The 17,132-nt window shown below is 43.3% G+C and overlaps 1 protein-coding gene across 6 annotated transcripts in view; it reads right to left on the bottom strand.

Annotated features, from left to right (window-relative positions):
- The window catches only part of TRPS1 (transcriptional repressor GATA binding 1), a 267,310-nt gene that overhangs the window by 226,169 nt on the left and 24,009 nt on the right, over positions 1–17,132 (bottom strand). For 4 of the 6 annotated variants that reach the window (XM_069957171.1, XM_069957176.1, XM_069957173.1 and 1 more), the window contains exon 2: positions 14,446–14,516. The exons of the other annotated variants lie outside the window; for them this stretch is intronic. The gene's annotated coding sequence lies outside the window, so the exon portion shown is untranslated. The remainder of the gene's footprint in view (positions 1–14,445; positions 14,517–17,132) is intronic. 6 annotated transcript variants of the gene reach the window in all.

Below are 17,132 nucleotides of genomic sequence, written 5' to 3'. Positions count from 1 at the left end.
GCACATGCCCCACTAACAAGGAGAAATGGAACGCCTACTTCCAGCACAATTTTTGAAAGAAGTCTCTGAATTGTTAATTTATGGAAAATGCATGCAGACAAAGGCAGCTGGCTCAAGGTCTCGTTCACACAGCAAGATTTTGCATGAATATTTGTAGCCTTAACCAGGAGAGGATCCGAACAACAGAAGCAAGTCTCTCCATTATACTGCGTAGACTTCTAACCAAAATACTGCAGTGCAAACAAAGCCGCTGGGTAGGTTCTCAGGTCGCAGAAGCTGAACAATGAGATACGGGCAGGATACAATCGGAAACAAGGGCATTCTGTTTAACACTTTTCTAATGAAATGTTAATGGGGCTCAAGTTTGTGCAGTCATAGATAAACAGAGCTTTTAACCATGATAGATATGAAGCTAGCAAAACTGTTCAGCGATTAACAATTAGTAAAAAAAAAAAAAAAAAAAAAAAACATGCCCATCAACATGCCCACAATGTTTTTAACCACACAGTAACCACATCTCAGCCATGGCTAATCAAAAAGTACCTGTCATTAATTTAAAAAAAAAACTTTTCACATAGGGAGTGTTCAGACCCTGACCAATTAGGGCCGATGCAAAACTTTAAAGGGGAACTATCAGCAGGTTTGACCAATCTAACCTAACGATAGTCCCCTATAGCACCTGGGATGCTAAGGCGGAAGGTATTTTACCGTCTTCCTCGGTACCGGTCCTGCACTGTTAGTCGGGGTAAAGTTCCCTCTGGAGCACCCTTACGAGCACTGCTGTGCCATGAAGCCCGCCACCTCCATTGATTATCATTTGAATCTGCTCTGGAGCAGATTTTACCCCCAATAACGATACAAGACCGGCACCAAGAAGGAAGGTAAGATGAATAGCCTCCTCCTCAGCATCTCCTTTGCAATAGGGGGCTATCAGCAGGTTAGATTTGTCTAATCTGCTCATAGTTCCTCTTCAATTTCCATCATGCCTGGAGAGCCAAAGAACGTGGGAAGGAGGCATGACCTCCTCGCATGCCTAATTTTTCATGACAAGTATGCTTTTGAGGACCCTACCTCAACATGACTACTTAGACTACTACTTAAAGGGGTTTCCTGGGTATTTAACATTGATGGCCTAACTTCAATATAAACCATCAATGTCTGATGGGCAGGGTGCCTACACCAAGCAGCCCCACCAATCAGATATTTGGGAGAGTTGATGCATTGGCACCTGTACACAGTAAAAGTGCCCTGTCTACTGTTTAGTGGTGGCTTGGGTTAACGCAGCTCTATTCCTATTGAATTTAATGGGATTTGAGCTGCAGAAATACACACAACCATTATGGTGCAGGGCTTCCGACACTATCTATTGAAAAGCTGATCTGTTGGAGTGCTAGGTGTCAGAATTAGGCTGTATCCATGTTTCTCATGACTGCCTAGGGCAGTATCCAACTTCTGCAGTGGTGGAGAATCAAATGGCGAGCGTTCAAGTTCGGAGAATGTTGGCAAATCTGAACAGAGATCCGCTCAACACTAGTTGGATCCCTGATGATCAGACGTTGATGGACTATCGTGTGGCTAGGCCATCAATCTTATAAACCTGTAAAATTCCCATTCAATTGTATGAATGAAATTGCTCATGAATGGAAAAATGCTTGAATTTTTATTTTTTTTTATAAACTCTATATAGTAGAGACAGGATCCCTTGGAGAAAGTGTTTGTATTGTATCAGGACACTAAACAACCTGGTGCTAGAATATCATGGTGATAAGCACTAGGCACATAAAATCTCGGTATAAGTGCTGTATAAGTGTAACGCCCGGAGTAGTGGATCCACTGGACCGGCACCAGCGATGGCACAAACCTCACCAGGGAGCGGAGTCTAAGGGGCCGCTGGTTTTCACCAGAGCCCGCCGCAAGGCGGGATGGACTTGCTGCGGCAGGCGACCCCCAGGTCGCTACCCCTGGCTTGGTTGCTGGTGTCGGCAGGCGAGGCGTGGCAGGAGCAGTAGGCAGGAGATGGCACTGGCAATGGTCTGCAGGTGAGAGCGCACGTGACAGGCTGAACGCAGGAACAGATGGAGTGACAGGGGAAACAGGAACCAGGAACGGGGACTTGGGACCAGGTAACAGACAGGACTCAGGAACAGGGACTTGGGACCAGGTAACGGACAGGACACAGGAACAACAGGGAGCTGGGCCAAACGCTATGGGAAGCATGTAGAGGCTCCAACACAGGGGACAGGGCATGCTGGGATTTATAGGGAAGTGATTAGGTGCAACTACCAATTAGGAGCGCACTGCCCCTTTAAATCTGAGACAGCCGGCGCGCGCGCGCCCGAGGAGGCGGGGGCGCGCGCGCCGGCCGGCCCAGCGGGAGACAGGAGCGTGGAGAGGTGAGGCGCCCCCCGGGGCCGAGGTGATAGCAGCGCCGGGTCCCCGACTCTGGACACCGGCTGCTGCATGGGGCAGGAAGCGGTCGCGGCGGCGGCCCGGGACGCGGGACGCCGCCGCGGCTGTGACAGTACCCCCCCCCTTTGGCCTCCCCCTCTTTCTTGCCTGCAGATGGCACAGGAAGCCACAAAGTCTTTGACATCTTGAAACAGACTGGGCCACCAGTAGTGGCGAGAGATCCGTTGGCCGGTCTTACGGACTCCAGGGTGCCCGGCCTCCAACGAGGAATGACCCCACTTCAAAATACCTCTTCGAAGCGCAGGGTGAACATGAGTCTTTCCGGGGGGTACTCTCCGAAGCGAGGAGGTGACGACTGGTGCTAGGCGATCAGGCGGTAAAACATGGCAGGGGACTGTGGGTCTGTGGACGAGGACCTTCTGTAAGTTCTCCCGGTGGTGACAGGACACGACCTTAGTCTTGGGTACGGAGAGAGGGTACACCTCGGCAGAGAAGGCATCCGCCGAGTCTTGGTCTTCTGCCGGTAGGTCGGGTAGAGGCTTGGCTGGGACAGGAAACGACATAGTACACTTGGTCTGAGGTGACCTGAGACACTGGTTGGAACAGTCCTGACCCCAACTGAGAATCTCCCCGGTTCTCCAGTCCAGTTGAGGGGCATGTTCTTGCAGCCACGGGAGTCCCAGGAGGACCGCGGGGGAAGAATGGGGCAGGACGTAGAAGGAAATCTCTTCTTGATGTAAAGGACCCACCTGGAGGACTAAAGGTGCGGTCTGGTAGTACACACGGTCGGTAAGAATTTCGCCTGTGACCGAGGAGATAGTCAGGGGCCTGGCTAGTCGGGTCACGGGTAGCCGCCATCTTTGGACCAATGTTGCCGCAATAAAACTGCCTGCTGACCCAGAATCGAGGAAGGCAGTAGTCTGATGATTTTGTCCTGAGGGAGTCCGGATGGAAACTGGCATAGACAGACTTGGAATGGTGGCATTCACACCTAGGGACACCTGTCCCACCGGACCTAGGTGCGAGCATTTTCCGGATGTTTGGGGACGTAGGGGACATCCCAGCCGGAAGTGATCGGAACCACCGCAATAGAGACAGAGATTCTGCTCCAGGCGCCGGATTCTTTCATCAGGCGTCAGGTGAGCCCGTTCCACCTGCATAGGAATCTCAGGAGAGGGTTGGGACATCGAAAGGTCAGGATTCTGGAAAACTGGCGCCAGCTGGGGATGGCGACGGGAACGGGTTAGTAAATGTTCATGCCGAACCTCCTCCTCCCTCTCCGAAAAAACGAGTATCAACTCGGGTGGCCAGTAGAATGAGTTCGTTCAGGGAGGTAGGCAGGTCTCGGGCAGCGAGCACGTCTCTCACACGACTAGACAGGCCCTTCTTGAAGGTGGCCAATAGGGCGGCCTCGTTCCAGTCCAATTCGGCTGCCAGGGTGCGGAACTGGATGGCGTAGTCACCAACAGAGGAGCTGCCTTGAGAGAGATTGAGGAGAGCAGTCTCGGCTGAAGAAGCACGGGCAGGTTCCTCAAAGACGGAGCGAAACTCAAATAGGAAGGCCCGGAGATTGGCAGCAACTGGATCATCACGGTCCCACAGTGGCGTGGCCCAGGCCAGGGCTCTACCTTCTAATAGGCTGATGATGAAAGCCACTTTAGAGCGCTCGGTGGAAAACTGACTACTCAAAAGTTCAATGTGCATGGTGCACTGAGTCAAGAATCCTCTGCACAACTTAGAGTCCCCAGAGTACTTGCTTGGGAGGGCCAGTCGGAGTGAAGAAGAAGCGTCAGGAGGTGGTGTGCGCTGGGCAGTAGTCTGCTGCTGTAAGGCGGCAGTGAGTTGCTGGATCTGCTGTGACTGTTTCTGGATTTGTTGCGCCTGCTGAGTGACCACTCTGGCGACGTCACGGAGATCGGGCACCTCGCCGGGATCCATGGTTGGAGCCTACTGTAACGCCCGGAGTAGTGGATCCACTGGACCGGCACCAGCGATGGCACAAACCTCACCAGGGAGCGGAGTCTAAGGGGCCGCTGGTTTTCACCAGAGCCCGCCGCAAGGCGGGATGGACTTGCTGCGGCAGGCGACCCCCAGGTCGCTACCCCTGGCTTGGTTGCTGGTGTCGGCAGGCGAGGCGTGGCAGGAGCAGTAGGCAGGAGATGGCACTGGCAATGGTCTGCAGGTGAGAGCGCACGTGACAGGCTGAACGCAGGAACAGATGGAGTGACAGGGGAAACAGGAACCAGGAACGGGGACTTGGGACCAGGTAACAGACAGGACTCAGGAACAGGGACTTGGGACCAGGTAACGGACAGGACACAGGAACAACAGGGAGCTGGGCCAAACGCTATGGGAAGCATGTAGAGGCTCCAACACAGGGGACAGGGCATGCTGGGATTTATAGGGAAGTGATTAGGTGCAACTACCAATTAGGAGCGCACTGCCCCTTTAAATCTGAGACAGCCGGCGCGCGCGCGCCCTAGGAGGCGGGGACGCGCGCGCCGGCCGGCACAGCGGGAGACAGGAGCGTGGAGAGGTGAGGCGCCCCCCGGGGCCGAGGTGATAGCAGCGCCGGGTCCCCGACTCTGGACACCGGCTGCTGCATGGGGCAGGAAGCGGTCGCGGCGGCGGCCCGGAACGCGGGACGCCCCCGCGGCTGTGACAATAAGTTCATTGCTCATTGGTTTCGGCCGTAACTTCTGCACTTTTTCAACAAAACGTGAATTCCATGCGGAGTGCTCAAGACAGACAATCTGTGAGACACATAGGTTGAGACAAGGATTAGGCGAACAATCCCAGTTATAAACAGCAATATTAAACAGGCTCAGCAGTACTGACAAGCACTGCCGAGGTATAGAGGCCATAAAGCTGTCTGGATGTCGAATCTTTAAAAGGGAACGTCCAGAGAATAAAGTGAAGGGCAGACGACTAAGGTCAAACTGTGGAAGGGGAAACAGACTAGCCGCCATAGAGGAGTCCCATTGGGGCTTCCTTTGTCCATATGGCTTATTAGGCCTATGGTACTGTATATAGACATCACTGAGGTGACCAGAGAGCCACGACTACGTATAAGTACAATCCCCTTGCTGCGGCCTCATGCAGCTACAGTCAACTCAATTATCTGATGTCAATCCTCAGGTCAACAATGGTTCCACCAATACAGTCATACTAATATTAAGGACCTATTATACAGGAAGGCTATCGGTCAAATCAAGCAGATATTGACCTGTTTAATAAGGCCAGCAAAGATCAGCAAAAATAATGTTTGATGTTTTGTTTTTTTTTTATATAAATTTCTATTTTACTATATTTTAAAATAATCTTGCAGTTTTCATTATGGCCACTAGGCCTTAAACCAAGCTGAGACTTCCTGTTCTGTACAGATCATTTCCAAACAGTGTCATCTTTATCATCACAGACAGGAGTACAGCAACAGGTGACACCAGTATATAGATAACACAGAAATCAGTACAGTGACCGATGACACCAGTATAGAAATAGCACAGACAGGAGTACAGCAACAGGTGACACCAGTATATAGATAACACAGACAGGAGTACAGTGACAGGTGACACCAGTATATAGATAACACAGACAGGAGTACAGTGACAGGTGACACCAGTATATAAATAGCACAGACAGGAGTACAGTGACAGGCGACACCAATATATAGATAACACAGACAGGAGAGCAGGGGCAGGTGACACTAGTATACAGATAACACATACAAGAGTACAGTGACAGGTGACACCAGTATATAGTTAACAAAGACAGGAGTAAAGCAACAGGTGACACCAGTATATAGATAACACAGACAGGAGGACAGTGACAGGTGACACCAGTATCTAGATAACAAAGACAGGAGTACAGTGGCAGGTGACACCAGTATATAGATAACACAGATAGGGGTACAGTAACAGATGACACCAGTATATAGATAACACATACAGGAGTATAGTGACACCAGTATATAGATAACACAGACAGGAGGACAGTGACAGGTGACACTATTATGCACATAACACAGACAGGAGTACAGTGACAGGTGACACCAGTATCTAGATAACAAAGACAGGAGTACAGTGACAGGTGACACCAGTATATAGATAACACAGATAGGGGTACAGTAACAGATGACACCAGTATATAGATAACACATACAGGAGTATAGTGACACCAGTATATAGATAACACAGACAGGAGTATAGTGACACCAGTATATAGATAACACACACACACACACACACACACACACACACAATAGCTGCTGCTCAAAACTCTGACCTTCCCTGTGGAATCACCTCTGTAAAGGTCACTAAGCATGCCCAGTTTCTCATCTATCTGAAGGTGACATGTCCTGTTTATTGTGCTTATAGGCCATGAGTCTTGCTGTAAAGCATATCACTAAATGTTGTTAAAATAACAGAGGCAAAATGACAGCTCCCATAATAATATATAAAAAAAAATATAAAAAATATTAAAAAAATATACAAAATATATAAAAATAACATATAAAAAAAAAATAAAAAAAAGTTACAATCAGAAAACAGGTTTCAGTAGCTGGTACTGATCAGCAAAAAAACAATATCCCCTTTAATACCAGAATATTCCTAGTCTTCATTCTGAGCACTGATATTATTTTTGATTCCTCAACATTGAAGTGCTAATTTATTTTAATATGATAGTAGTGACCTAGACAGCGTGTCGGCTGAGGAGTGCTGACTATGCGTTATTCTAAATTTATGTGGGTGTTGGCAGCACCCGCCCTTCTGCGTACCCTTTTACCTTGTTGGAGCAGCTACATACTTTTATACTCTTAGGTTTGCTTTCAGTTACGTCTACATCACCGCAGTGGATATCTCATAAAAAAAAAAAAAAAAAAAAAAAGAAGCTTTTTTCGCATCCTGCATAATTAAGTAGAAGTTTAAGAGAAATGCTCATTAAGTTTAGAGGCAATCAGAGAAGATACTCATCACACTGTGAGAATTAAATACAAAACTAGATCCATTATTTATAGATTGACTTTAATGGACATTAGGAGACAATCAGATGGATTTTTTTTCGGCATTATCAGACGGTTATTTGCCGTATTTTAAACAGTTAGTGATGTTGAATATTTAAATAGTGGAGCAAACATTTGGGAGAGGTTTTCTCCGAGTCTCTACAAAAGTAGTAAGAGGCTAATTGAACTGATTAGCGGAAATGCTGGAAATCTAACAACATATGTTGTCGGCACAAAGATTTTACTTGATTTTTTTTTTTTTTTTTCTGAGCCGCTCACAGAAAACAGATTATGAAAATATTCACAGTATGTGTGTTAGGAAGCTTGACTTTGCATTTGACTTGAAGAAAAAAAAAGACTAAAAGAGTTGTCCCACTCAGGGGTGTATTTGACAGCAATCTGCTTAATCGGCCCATTACACGGCTCGATGATAAAGCAGAGAGGGCTATACATACATTGTTAGCGATATTCGTGAGTATATTGAAAATAATAAAGTTATACTTACCTCTACATCTTCCTGGTGTCCTCCTGGCTTTCCCCCGCTTTCCCCGTTGACACGTCTCTGCAGTGACAGGCCACTCAGCGAATCACTGGCCGCAGCGCTGTCCCGTATCAGTCACTGATTGGCTGAGCAGTCACTAAAGAGACATGTCAGAAGTATCAGCAGAGAACGTGGGGAAATGCCAGAAGGGCACCGGGAGCACAGAGAGGTAAGTATAACTTTATTATTCTGCATATACTTTCATCAGGATGTCGTTGTCTTTATGACACTGAGCGATAGCTGCCTGAATAGGCCTGATAATGGTCAGATAATGCCTCTGTGTATTACGGCCCTAATAGTGCCCATGAGTGTTCAATAGCTGTCAGCCGTTTGTCTGTTCATCCGACAGCTAAGTCTCCCATTAACCCCATACGTGGCAGAACATTCATGTGTTGTGAATGAGGAGAAGGGAGGTATGGCAGTGATTTATCTTCCAGAAACAAAAAAGGTTCTGACACTATCATCTGTTGAGGGTGAATCACAAGACCTTAAAGAATAAACTGTAGACAGGCCCCACTGTAATTGGCCGTTTTGGAGGGCTTGGCGGCCCGGTTTTATTAATGAGCACCAGCTCGGGTTGAAGCAATGGAGGTGAGCCATCCCGTCCCTAGTGGGAAGAAACCGCCGCCCCGCTATGATGCCGCTCCATTGATTCACCCTCCATTGCTTCACCCCTGAATAGAACACTGCTGTATATGGGAACTGGCCCACGGTTCAAAAAAGGACTGCGGAAGCACCGCCGTTCTATCCATGTGCAAAACCTAAAGCTTTAAAGGGATTGTCCAGGATAGAAAAGAATAGAAAAGAGCAACAGTTTTTTACTTGTGTGGTATTACAGCTCAGGCATGGAACTGAATGAACATGGAAAGTAGAGAAGTTTTTTATGGGCCATAATTTCCAGTTACATTGGGGGGAGGGGGGGAGTTATTATACAAAGAATAAAAAAAGCAAACCCACCACAAAGGAAACCAACAAAATCAATGTCATTGTTAGAAAAACAAAAAAGTGTCACCGTTGCCATTTGAGGATTTTTTTCTTCTTCTAATGTAATAACTATTTGGCAGGACACAGTCATATTTATAGATGGAGGCATTGAAACTAATCCAATATGTTCAGTGTATTTCAGGGAAATAAATTAGACCCATAAACCTCCGATACTTTCCCCTTTAAGGATATTTTTACAGGTGGGCCAGTGAGAGGCTCATTCGCTGTGATTGACGCACACTGTCAAGGAGGGATAACCTTATATCCTGGACAGTTTACAGCCCTTAAGGACTGGAGTTCAAGACCCCTGAACTGAAGGAAACAGACAAATAGGAAATGGCTTCCAGATGTTTGCTTTTCTTCTGATATCCCAGAGTTAAACCCATTTCAAGTGATTGCCCTTATATCGATAGAGGAATATCAGGAATACAGATTACCCCGGAGCCGGAGAGAATTGAACATTGTATGGATTTGCTTACTGTATAGTAGACAGGTACATAACACCAGCTGCGTATAATGTCTCCACTAGGACATATGCAACCTAAGAAGTAGAAAAACTTTCTTACGTATCTCCCGTAGGACAATTGTTCTATCAATGGTTACTACTTTAGAAACTGGTTTAGCATTGTAGGTTATATTAGAACTCAGTTAAGCTATAAAAATACCAAAGCGCTGTCTAAAGGTACCTATACTTCTTCTATATCACCCCCTCCCCTCCCATGGCTGTGCCAAACCTTTATGTATTCCATATGGGGAAAGGAGAGATAAGCCACAGCCAGAAAATTCAGATGCCAGCTTATTCCTCCTGAAACAAAGGGGTTGGGCAGTGAGAATTCATCACGCCCACCCATTATCTGTTGGTGGAGACTCTGGGGTCCACCGTACGCCTTATATCATGGGTCTCCAAACTGTGGCCCTCCAGCTGTTGCAAAACTACATTTCCCATCATGCCTGGACAGCTAAATCCAAAGCTTTAGCTGTCCAGGCATGATGGGAGTTGTAGTTTTGCAACAGCTGGGAAGCCGCAGTTTGGAGACCCATGCCTTATACTATAAAAAGAACTCGAGCCAGTGCTCTCTGCTGACATCTCTGTCCATGAAAGGAAATGTCCAGAGCAGTACAGGTTTTCTATAGGGATTTCCTGCTGCTCTGGACAGTTCCCTACATTGTCAGAGAAGGCAGCAGAGAGCACTGTGGCAGACAAAGGAAAACAACATTTCCTGCAGGACATACAGCAGCTGATAAGTACTAGAAGACAGGAGCTTTTGAAATAGAAATAAATTACAAATTTATATAACTTTCTGAAACCAGTTAATTTGAAACAAAAAGATTATTGCTGGACTACCCCTTTAAGAGTGGCTGGTAAAGAAGACAGAACACCTAAACGTTTGGAGAGGTACAACTACTTTCACCTTCTCAGAGCAGTTCCTACCTCCCCCCCCCCTTTTTTACTCTTCTTTAAAGCGACTCTGTACCGACAATCTGACCACCCCCAAACTACTTGTACCGTCAGATAGCTGCTTTAAATCCAAGATCTGTGCCCAACGGCCGTGGCCTAAATTGTGCATGCATTAGGCTGGCACACCCTCTCCGTCCCTCCTCCCCGCCCTCCTTATCATTAGGAATGCCCCTAGAACATTTTCTCCTGTCCGAACATTGCACAGGTGCCTTAACGATACAGCCCATGTGCCGTGCTCACACAGCTGATGAATAGGAGACAATCTGCCTGGAGCATTCCTAATGACGAGGAGGACGGGGAGGAGGGAAGAAGAGGCGCTGCAGGCCTAGAACAGAGACACTCTAGGCCACGGCCGTTGGGCATGGGGCTGCCAGTTTAAAAGTTGTTTTTTGGCACAATAACTGCATCACCTGCCGAACGGACCCCAGGACAGAAGGTACAAGTGGTTTTGGGGGGTCAGATTGTGGGTACAGGGTCACTTTACAGGTACATTATTTAGCATGGGAGGCAATGAGTACAGGAACATGTTCCACAGAGGGAAAAGTAAAATCAATGGTCCCTGATGGGTTCTACCTGACTACTGTGTACTGGTATTATATTGTGGGCACGGTTTATCTCTCCTAGTTGCTAACCGGTAAAATATCTAGTAAATGGGTATAAGTTCTAGTGTTTGAAAGATCATGAATTTTTACCTGAAAGGCATAACCAATGTTATGTTAAAAAGTGGTGAAAGACTTTAGGTAAATGGCATTTGTGCCAAATGTTGCAACATTGGGCAGACCTGCCCATAAATTGGTATAATTGCGTTGACACATAAACCTTAATTGACCGAGCCTGGGCGTGTAGAGACTCAGTGCCTGGAGCAGCACATGCCATAAATATGGCCCTTGCCGGATGGATCACATGCTGACCCTAAATGCTCTCGTGTGTTGCCGATATGTTCTTCACAGGTCACGAACTGGAGGTGCCATTACCAGCCATAAATATTCCTCTATGTGGGCTTAAAGTGGACATAAAATATATTGCAAGACCCAAGCATGTTCTATGCCTTTAATAAATTTTAGTCACATTATCTTAGAGAACCTTTAAATTGGGGTCAAAAGATTAAGGTAGTCTGGATAGTATGACTTCTACAATGTCTTTGTTTTGGGCTAAAATGTGAATATTTTTATATGACTAGTATGACTAGTTAGAGGGTTTTTAGCTTTGCCTTATCTTCTCCATAAGGACGATCACCTGATAATAAACTCATGAATAATTGGAATCCTAGTGATCACCAACAGCAATCTGATGGGAAACCCAACAGCAGGTGATGCATTTCTCCACAATGCCCCCGCAGGAGAAAAGGAGTATTGCACACTAATATAATCAATGGGCTGTCTTATGTATGCAGATGCATTTTTTTAATTCAGAAACTGAATTTACTGAACCTAATGCTGAAACATGTTCATTTTTCCAATCTGTGCCAAAGTAAAGGGGGCACTCATATACAGTTTTTGGCACAGCATTAAAAGAAATGCTTTAAAGCAGTCCTGTGGACATAAGAAAAAATAGATTGGGTGGAGACCCTATTGACTTCTAGGCTATGCATGCACTGTAAACTATGTAGAGGTCATTGAGCAGGGAGGTAGAGAGGGTGAGCTCTGACCATAATGATCTTATCTATACATCTTTATCTATACATCTATATCTTTCCCTGTAACCTATTCTACCTCCCTGCACAATGACCTTTAAACAGGTCACAGAGCATGCCTAGAATACACTCCCACAGAAGTAATAAGCAGACAGCTGAAAGGTTTTCTGTACAGAACTGGAAGTTTCAGTTTACGAATAGGCTTAGTGGTCAGAATGGAAACTGCAAGAATTCAGGATTAGGTTAAAATATAAATTATAAAATGGAAAATTAGAGAAAAAAAAAAAAAATCGAAAAAAATTTAAAATAACTTCATTTATGCAATACATCATTTTCTGATGATACATTTACTTCATCCAATAGATATTTCAAGGCTGAAATGTGTTGTCTGGTATGGTAACTATTTTGTGATGTACTCCTTAAAATTGGAGCAAGTTTTACAGTACTTATCATTATGAGGGCCAGTTAACATGGAGAATCCAGTCTGCATCAGTGTCCCATAGTGTCTCTATGGAAGGGCTCACGCGCCTGCGCTTTCATCGCTCTCCGCTCAAAGGACTGACACGTCAATTCTTTAAGCGGAGAGCAAGGGAAGCGGATGTGCGCGAGCCCGTCCAAACAGACACTATGGGACACTGATGCAGGTGGGATTCCGCGGCAATTCTGACGCTTTCGCTCTGTGTAAGCTGGCTTTATGATCTTTCTCTGAGTGCAAGATTTTTTATACTTTTATTTTATGTTTTTTACGGCTGGCGATACCCATCTATGTATTCAGAACTTTTTGGCTAGGATGTCTCTGAGGAAAGGAGAATGACGTTTGTCTATTCTTATGGTGGCCTATGTGTAGAGTGGGGGAGAAAGAACTGGATCTTACTTTCCAGTCTGACACAGCGCTCTCTGCTGCCACCTCTGTCCATGATAGGCACTCTCCAAAGCAGTAGAGGGTTTCTATGGGGATTTGCTCCTGACATGGACAGAAGTGGCAGCAGAGAACACTCTGTCAGACTAAAAAGACAACACCACTTCCTGCAGGACACACAGCAGCTGAAAAGTACTGGAAGACTGGAGGTTTTTATATAGAAGTAATTTCAAATCTATATAACTTTTTGAAACCAACTGATTTGAAACAAAAATAAACAAAAAAAAAAAAGTTTTGCCTGTCTACCCCTTTAAGGGCGAGAAGACATTTACATTATTTGCTATAGGCTCACAATACCTATCATGACGTACAGGGCAAACAGCAGCCATGTCTATAGGTTTGTGCGTGCTCTTCCTGCATGATTAAATAGTCTCACTGAATAAATAAATTAAATTAATAAAAAAGCACACAAGTAGCTGCGGGACTCCTGTCCTAACCTACTTCTCAGCGAAATGCGTAAAACATGTCGGCAAGGATTCTTTAATAATTAGTCATAAACATGACATTGCATTAAGTTCACGTCTGCATCTACAGAACGGGATCATGACAGAGAGAAAACCTACGTACGGGCAGCACAGCATCAAAGCATAATTGCATTTCTGTAACATACAGGATGACGTGCCTGTATACGGAAGAGCCATTATTATAGCAGTTGCCTTGACATTAAACAAACAAACTGATATGAATTTCACATGTAAGTGTATAAACAGACTTAAGGCAGATTACCAATGCAGGCAGAGTAGACATGGGGGGGGGGGTTGTTTTCCTTACTTTTTTTTTTTTTTTTTTTTTTGTATTTTTCCTTTACTGAGAAAAAGGAAATCCTTCCATCAGACTATCCTGACTTTTTTAGGCACAGAAGGATTAGGGATTTAACCAGGGAATACACAGGAAAATTGTAATAGGAGTCTGTCGAAAATAATCCATTGTGATTTCTGGATAAATGTCTCCCCATCATAGTTTACTAAGTATGACAAATGGAATTTTAATATCCTCATGCATTTCTGCAATGCCGTCTATATGATAATATACTCCCCATGGTCTTGGATACAGACGGTTAGATGATTTTTTTGGGGGGAAGAAGGAGTGAAAATGTATAAGAGACCACGTAATCTTCCAGATTCCTTGACTGTGAATGCTGAAATATAATAGTTTATTTTATTATTAATTATTATCATTATTATTACTATTCATTTATTTTATTTATTGATAATTATTATTATTATTATTGTTATTATTATTATTATTTATTTTATTTTTATTTGGGGGGGTTTAAATACTTTCCCTTCTGGATATAATAATTATTATTATTTATATATATATATATATATATATATATATATATATATATATTACACAGAATATATGAGATAGATAGATGGAGATTTTATATATATATATATATATATATATATATATATATATATATATATATATATGTTTTTTTTTCTTTATGAGACATGACATTTCCTATGACAGGCAGGTACATAGTACTCACCCTTGTGACGAAGCTTCCCTTTGCTTAACCGACGTATCTCATTTTGTAAAGAGCTGAGTACAGTGTCAGTGCTACATAAGAAAGAACGATACATTACCACTCAAAGAATAAAAGAAAATGTCCGCAAAGTATTTTTATAGTATACATAAGTAATAAAACAGAAATAAATAAATAAACAGCAATTTGATTTTAAATTTTTGTCCCATATTTTGCACCTTAAGGCCCAGATTCATCAAAGGGTATAAGCTGCCCACAGCAACCAATCACAGCTCCTGTTTCATTTTACCACAGCTGAAAGCTGAGCAGTGATTGGTTGCCATGGGCAGTTTATACCACTGTATATTTTTACACCCCTTCCCCTAAATGCTTAGGATAAAAATTTTAACTTTTAGTTGCTGCAAAAAGTTTTTATTCAGATAAATCTTTTATGTTGATTTTTTTTTTTTTTTTTTGCAATTTTGATGCTTTATATACTTAAAAAAAATGCATAAAAATATTAGCTAAGCTGGGTCAAATACACAACAAAACCATACAAACATCACACATGATCAGGGTAGTCTCTCAATATACAGGCAAAACGTATATGTTTCCATACCACTTGATTCAAGCACCACTATGGTTTTACAAAAAATTCGTATAAGAGAATATATTGAATAAAAGCTTTCATGTTCTAAGAGGACACTGCAATGTGTAATGTCACACAGGGCAACAATACTAGAGACAGAAACATGCATGAAGGACAGACGGTAAATGACAGAAATCAGTAACTGGAGCCTGTACTTGACCCTGGGTCGAGCTACCACCCCTCTTTTCCTAGTCAAGGAGGGCCAAGTGCATAGCGCCTAGCTCCTTATCATGAAAGGTATGTTGAGTCACTTTGGACAAGTTCAGCCTTTCCTTGTTACAGTAAAGTGAAGTGGAGGCGAGTCACAAGGACCATAAGGAAGATTTATGAGACCACCTTGAACCTCACCTCTCCTTCAGCCCAAATGTACCCAAGGGGCTCTTTCATCGGTGCATTTGCCCTTGTCTAGAGAGTACGTTTTGGCAGAAGGCTTGTGGTCGACTTACGTGGTCGTCTATTGCTTTCTATTTACACACAGATGCCAATACCTGAAGCCCCTCAATATTCTAAGTTTATACTAACTTAAAAAGCATAAAGAAAACACAAGACAAAATAAATAAAAAAGAAAAAATAAAAGACCAGATTCAAAACTTTGTATAACATTCCACTCGACATGTAGTTACTATTATATGTGATATAATGAACCAAAACATATCAGGTTTACTTCAATAGAAGATGAATTTTGCCAATTCACTATTTAAATTTCACATATTTACTCCTAATTCCTTGCGGCAGTAAACGATCTACTAATAAATAGTGAGCGATATAAACAAGTAAGCTAAAGAATATATCAACAAGAAATGGGAAGGTGATAGTTAAATTACGGTGATCTGTATTGTTTGCTAATTATACAGATGTTTCCTGCATAAAAGTTATAGATCCGAAAAAAATTACGGATTCTTTCTTAGACTTCTATAGGTGAATCTGTGCTAAAATGTTCTATTTTTTTTATTTTTTTATTTTTGCGGCACGGATCACGGATCCGTAAAACTATGGACAGTGTAAAGAGTCAAATAGAAATCAATGTGCCCTAATTTGTCTATAGAGATAAATCTAAGGAACGTGTGAATAAGACCTAAGGCTGAAAACACAGAACCCAAAAAAAAAAATAAAAAAAAAAAAATAAGCACATAGCTTCCCCATGTTCTGCAAACTTACTTCTTGTAGTTAGTCAAGCTGCAGTTTTAAATATATTAAAAAGTTAAATATTAAAAAAATATTCCAGTGTTACACTACAGCAAGGAAGTAATGTGTGACAGACGCATAGAGTCTTTCTTGTCTTGCAGTCTTACAACAACATGGCCAAAGTTATTTTTCAAAATACATATAAGTAAAAAAAAAAAAGTATAGCTGCTAATAAAAATACATAAAAAGCTGAATGAAAAAGTGTAAAATGCCATTGGAGCAAAGCGGCTTCTAAAAATAAAAACTGTTCTGACGTTTCCGACAGGCCAATCACATTTTTAATTTAGTGTGTGGAACGGCTTTTATACCAAGGTTAAAACTCTTCAATTTGGATTACACGTTGAAAGGTATTTTTTTTCCACAGCCACATAAAGCAATGCTGTAAAAAGCGATTTAAATAGTGTGTAATTTAGTCAGCATTGCGGAACTAAGTGCGCATCATCCTGCCAAACATGCCAATCAATGGATTCAATCACACAACAGATTACAGTGCAACTTTATAAAAATCTGTCCTCACTTGTAAATCGTCCGCGATCATAGTCATCATGGGTTATAAAAGTTTACTACCAAAAACTTTTGCTCTTCGCACATTTTTATTTATAGCTTAAGGTCGATCCAAATAGTTAAATCTGCTGTTTGCCACAAGACAGCCTGAGCTAAAGAAATGAAGCAGAAATTACAAGCCAAAAAATAAAAAATCTAATTAATCGACCGTGATTGTGGTAATTGTGCTATGACCATCTTGGTGTCTGTACTAGTAGCAGAAAGTTCAGATCCTTCATGGTTCTTTTTGTTCAGTTTAATAGAACCAAGAAGGGTACTGAGTAGAGATGAGCGAACCTGGAGCATGCTCGAGTCGATTCCGAACCTGAACTTT

Source organism: Dendropsophus ebraccatus, chromosome 2 (assembly GCF_027789765.1).
Source record: "Dendropsophus ebraccatus isolate aDenEbr1 chromosome 2, aDenEbr1.pat, whole genome shotgun sequence".
Classification (NCBI taxonomy): Eukaryota; Metazoa; Chordata; class Amphibia; order Anura; family Hylidae; genus Dendropsophus; species Dendropsophus ebraccatus.
Note: the sequence above shows the minus strand (reverse complement) of the source record. Positions and strands in the feature narration are given on the sequence as shown.